Below are 6,244 nucleotides of genomic sequence, written 5' to 3'. Positions count from 1 at the left end.
TCTGATCTTCCTTATTTAACCTTGAGATGTTAGGAACACTCTTTGGCCTTTGCTGGTTCTACTGTAGAAAAGCCCCATATATTTCATTTAAAATGCTGCATCTTTAGCACAGACTTACTTTCTCCAAAGTACTGATTAACTGCTACAGTTCAGAGATGCTCAGGAAAAAAAAAATCTGGCTTGAAATCTTTTTCTTCCTCAGTTGTCCAACATTTTGAGTCTTGCAGTGTCATTTGCCCTTCCTTGAGGTTTTGAATACACCAGACTTCTCAAAATTTCATGCAGCTGCTGTTCCCCCTGTTGAGGAGTTCTGTATCCGTAACTCTGTGGTTTAGGAATGGCAGTAACTGGTGGATGAACAGGAGTCTCTGAAATCCAACACACTATGCCATCTAGACGTGATCCAAGAGCAGTTAAAGAATCTGATGCAGAACAGTGTCTCCAGAAAATGTCTGTCTGTTCATACCAAGAGAAGTTACTTTCCCCCCTTGTCTAAGCTGTCCCTCTCCTGAAGGTTTCTATTTCAGGGAAAAAAAACCCAACAAACAAATCCCAAACTGATGGTGCTTTACATTAATGGTCAGGGTGATGAGCTGTGCAGTTTGAAACATTGATTCTGCTGCCTGTTACGGGTTGGTAATCATCAGCAAAAGGAAAAAGCGGGTAACTTTTAAAAGGTGGTAATACCCTCTTTGACTGCTCAACATGAGTCGCCCAAGCTTGTCTGGCAATACTCGGAGAGGGCAGGAGACAATCCATGTTTGCTTTTGGTAGTGCTGGTAGAGGTGGTGACAAGGAAAGACAATTGTACTCGCTTGTTTCTCTTTCGAGATGGTTCATTTCATCTTTTCAGTAAGCCTGAGTCTGCCAAGTCAGTTTGTTGATCCCCTGTATTGATTGCATGGGTCTTCCTCAGAGAAGGCAGAAAACAGAAATGGAGTTCAGTGTCACGCAAGTGTAAAGAGGAGTTGCTCTGAGGCAGCGGCTCTCAGGGGCCGGGCACCTTCTCAGGGGACTTTCAGGCCCTTTCTTCTATTAACTTCTATTAAATAGTTTTAGAGTTGCATATGTTTCTTTCTTTAAACGCATTCAGCAAATGTCAAGTCCTAAGCACAACAGGCAGTAATCCAAGTGACTAAAATAAGAACAAAACTTGGCCATAACTTCTAAAAAAATAATTTCAGACTTCAGATTATTTGCTGTATAGCTCACATGAATTGCATCAACGCCAACACCACCATCATCAGCTTTTCCAAACAGTCATTTAGCTTTGTATTATTATCAAATACTTTATGTTGATAACATAATTTGGACATTGGTGATTTACTGCACCCAAACTGGGCTATGTTATTACAGTCCCTAGGCAATAATCCCCAGCTGATCACCCAGAAACCACAGCAGAGTCACCCATGAGGTTGCTAGCTAATGGTCCAATACAAACTGAAGTGCTGTTAGCTATCTAATAAACACATTTTTCATAGCAGACTCGCTAATAAGGGCACCACTAAAAAGAACATCCCTTAATCATATGTAATACCGCTGGTGTATTTTTAGTGCATAATAAGCAATCCTTTTACCCAAAACAAAAATTAGGCATCCACTCTACTAAAAGTACACCCCACTTAATACACTCTAAGAATAATAGTACAGTATGTTCAAAAGTCTGTTGAAATAAATAATTTCTGGCACTTCCCCCAAAATAACACTTCAACGAGCCTCTGCTTGTCTGCAGCTGCTTGGGTTGACATTATGGGAAAAGGCAGCTAGGTGGAGGAGTTGTTAATGTTATGGTGCTCAAGCTAATGCAGCCACCATCCAGGCTGGACGGGAGGAGGTGCTTAGCTTTATGCACTGTGAAGAGTTTTGTCAAATCGCTGAGATTACTCACAGGATATAAAATTAAGCACCTATGTAATTATTTCCTAGGTCCATCATCACATGCCTTGGGGTTTTTCTAGGCTGTTTTGTTTTATTTTGGTCTCCTATGGTTACATTCAAAAATGATTTTCAGCAGTTAAGTGAGGATTTTTTTCCAGTGGGGCTTTTTCCACCTGAAGTTTCTTAGTCCTTTGAGTTTAAAATGCTAAAAGAAAATCTAACCAAAGCTGTAAGCACCTTCACACCTGTAAATAATAACTAAAAATAGTGAAGCGACCTTCCCAATAGGAATTCAGTGAGTTGGGCATCTTCTGACGCCCCCTCTTGCTGCAGTCTTGGGGTCCCCGAGCTGTGGGGCTCACTGCGTGCTGTGGGGTCTCCATCTCTCCATCCCTGCTGCTCTCAGCTCTGCGTAGGGGCTGCCACAATATGAACCTGTCACCCAAGCAAGGCTGACAGGACACAGAGGAGAAAGACAAATTTTGGAGTAGTGTCTGAAAGGAAAAGCCATCGTCTCTTCAATGGACCCAGGAGATAAGAGAGTGACTGGGTTGCAACTGTCATGTAATGTCAAAAATCAGAAGGGATCTGAGCTATCAAACCCAATTAGCCAGCTATCAAAGGAACCAACACTGTCTTAGTTATCTTCTTCCCCCAGCACCTTGCTGTAACTGCAGACCTGTTTAGGTGTAGTGCCTGCAGGTAGCTGCCCACAGCAGGTCCTTAGTAAGCCATTGCCCTTCACGGTCTGTGTATGCTTTCCACACTGAATATATCCTTGTGACCCATACAGGATGGTTGTGTATCCGTTTGTTTGTTTATTAGACCGAATTCACAGAATCACAGAATGGCTGAGGTTGGAAAGGACCTCTGGAGGTATCTGGTCCAACCCTGCCTTGCTCAGGCAGGGCCACCTACAGCTGGTTCCCCAGGACCAAGTCCAGACGGCTTTTGAATATCTCCAAGGATGGAGGCTCCACAACCTCCATGGCAAACCTGTGCCTCTGCTCAGTCACCCTCACAGCAAAAAGGTGTCTCCTGATGTTCAGAGGGAACCTCCTGTGTTTCAGTTTGTGCCCGTTGCCTCTGGTCCTGTCACTGTGCACTACTGAGGAGAGCCTGGCTCCGTCCTCTTTGTGCTCTCAGTTCAGGTATTTGTACACATTGATGGGATCCCCCCTGAGCCTTCTTTTCTCCAGGCTGAAGACTCCCAGCTCTCTCAGCCTCTCCTCACAGGAGAGATGCTCCAGTCCCTTAATCATCTGTGGCCCTTTGTTGGACTCTCTCCAGTATGTTCCAGTCTCTCTTGTACTGGGGAGCCCAGAACTGGACCCAGCAGTCTGGGTACAGCCTCCCCAGTGCTGAGCAGAGGGGAAGGATCACATCCCTGACCAGCAGGGAGGCAACACTCCTCCCAGTGCAGCCCAGGATACCATTTGCCGCCTTTGCAGCAAGAGCACTTTGCTGGCTCATGTTCAACTCGGTGTCCACCAGGACCCCCAGGGCCTTTTCTGCCAAGCTGCTTTTGAGCAAGTATGGGAAAAAAAAAAAAGAAAATGCTATCAAATTAGATGAGCTGCTTTATAAATTTCTGAATTGGTAGGCAGGAGAGCTAAGTAGATCATATAAATGCCATCCTCTCAGGTTAGTGAGAAGGAAATGTTATAAAGTTTTAATAAAACAGAAAGCCACATTTCTACTGAGGGGGCACATTATATATTTTACAGCTATTACTAACAGTAAGCTGTTATTGGCAGTCAGTAGCGACCTGCTCAATTCGACATTGAAAGTGTGGCTAAGTCCGTATCTGAGGTGTGACAAACCTTGTGTTTCAAGTATTGGGGTACACTGCTCAAAAGGAACAATTCAGCACGTAGTATAAGGGTGTTTATTTTTGCTTACCAACCTCTTCTAGCTGCTTTAAAGTCTATAACAGAAGTGCTAAAGAAACTCCAAATAAAATTTTGTATCTTTTTAACAAAAATGAGATCCAGCACTGAGACTGCACCTCTGCAGCAGAGATGTGATGGATACTCTGTGTTCAGCCCACCTCTCTGGAGTAAGTTGGATAGGTCGAACGTTTTCTAGCCCTGCAAAGGCAGTGTTTCCTTGATGCCATCTTCCCTATCACAGCATCAACATACCAGCTCACATGAGAGGCTGATGGTGTGGTGGCCTGGAGGGCACTGCTGACCATGAGGGCAATTATTCTGCTCCCCCCTCTTGCCAACCAGCTTTCCAAAAGGACTTCAAGAATGGGTAGGTGTCGTGGTTTAAACCATAATAAAGAACCGTTTTAAGGGTGAGATGAATTTATGAGATGGCAGCTCTTGACTTTTGGATCCTCCCTTTTTTGTGGTGGGAGAGATGGACAGCCCTCCCATGCTGCTCCTTGAAGCCATGCAGCTTGCTCCCTGCAGAGGCTGTCCCTGAGGTGGCCCTGGGGCAAGCTGGGCCCTTGGGCTTCCATGTGGCAAGCGGACAACTCCTGTCAGTCAGCTTGTACGCAGCCCCCCATCCCGACTCCTGGGAACACTGCCTGGGGCAGTAGTTTGTGGGGATTTCTATATTAGTTTTAGTAAATCAGATTTCTGATTTTAGAGGCAGAGAAGTGAATTTTCAATTGACTCTGGACTGGCTAATAATTCTTGAAGATTTTAGATGGAAACAAAACCTGTGTATATGCTAGCCACACGTGCCCATATTTTCTCGAGCTTTAATTACTTAGGTAATTGTAGGGAAAGAAGCAAAATCCTCTTTGAATAGGGCCTCTTCTCCAAATGAAAGTCAGGATGAGCAGTTGGAAAGCCCCTTCAGACAACCTTCCTGCGGCAGCTGCTGCGAAGCAGTCACCAAGCAGCTATTACACATCTCAAGTTGCAGAAGATGCAAAATCGCAGAACTAACCACATGGTGGAGCTAGGTTTGAGGAGAGGAAGGTTAAAGCATCCCAAGAGATGCTCCTCCTGGCTCCAGGAGAAGAGATGATGCCTCCCAAACTGGTGGCAGGTATCCTGCTTGGTATCTTCCAGACATAAGCGATCAGTGGGCCTTCAAATCGAGAGCAAACACAGAAAAGCAGTTCTCAACAGGGAAGAGATTTAGCAAGCTGTTCAGCAATGCTAAATAGCGGGGCTGAACGCCAGCAGGCATGGGACCCCAGCTACAGACCCAACTGCTGCAATGAAAGCATGAAATTAGGGGAAAAGTTTAATTTTCTAGATGCTTGAACATCGTGGCTAATTTCCACCTGAAAAAGTATTTCAGCAGGATCTAAAACACAGCCTGTGATTCAGAATAAGCCTGTGATTATTTCTATGAACACTACTAGTGGTGAACGAGAAGTATAACTGAGCGGCGGCATCCTGTATTTCCAGCCAAAAAAAAAAGGAGTTCCTGTAGTAACTCCTTTCAGACAACTTTTCTGTTCACTGCGATGAAATAGGTTCAAAATTAATTATCGAGCAAGTATCGATTAGCCACATCATTTGAAGGAGATGCCGGGATTTATTGCTCCTGATGGGCCTTTCCACCAGCTGGGCAGGAGAGCCTGGTGAGCCGCCCCCCCGCTCCGCGCCGGACCCCGCAGCGGCAGGTGGCAGCTTGTCACCCTTCGAGAGCACGGTTTGGTAGCTGGGAACTCCAATTCATAACCGAGCTGGTTAGGAGAGACTGCAGGCTCTGCAGAGGTGCCGCTTTTATGTCACGTTGCAATCTCCCTTCCTCCCTCTAGCAGTCCTCCTGTCCTCTACGGGCTATAAATTACCTGTCCCCAGCTTTCCACACCAGATAACCACTTATTCACCCCCTTCCTTCCCTCTCCTCACAAACACTTCCTTGTACAGCAGCAACACCACTTATTTTTGCTGGAGTTTTATCCTAGTTATCCTTTTTTAGAGAGGGCTGAAGATGGCAAGCTGTGATTGAGTACAATGACTGTCCCTTAGGGAAAGGGACGGCCGGAGATGTTGTTAGTTCCTATTAAGTGGCGATGCCAAAACTTCACAGGATCAGGCTTTATATGACCGGACATATTTAGCATTTTAGCAGTACTGTAAGTGAGGATGTGCATCGTTTCCTGGGATTGTCAAGCCTTTGATGGAACTCTTGGTATGCAATGAATAATATTATTACAATACTGTACTTTCTTAAACATAGCGGGCATAATTAAAGTCCCACCCGCAGAGGTCAGATCCATCTGACTCGCTATTGTTAAGAGTTAAGAGACTTCCATTTATTTTAACAATGGCTTGTTTAGAGTATGAAGTCAATGAATTTCTTGTCTTTGTGGAAGGTGTCATTTTACTATGCCAGGGACAATGTGGAGTTCTGGAAGAAAGCTAAAAATAGAGGACAGATACTACTG

This window comes from Platalea leucorodia (assembly GCF_965183815.1).
Source record: "Platalea leucorodia genome assembly, chromosome: 4".
NCBI lineage: Eukaryota > Metazoa > Chordata > Aves > Pelecaniformes > Threskiornithidae > Platalea > Platalea leucorodia.
The sequence above is the reverse complement of the archived record's forward strand: the minus strand, read 5'-3'. Positions refer to the sequence as shown.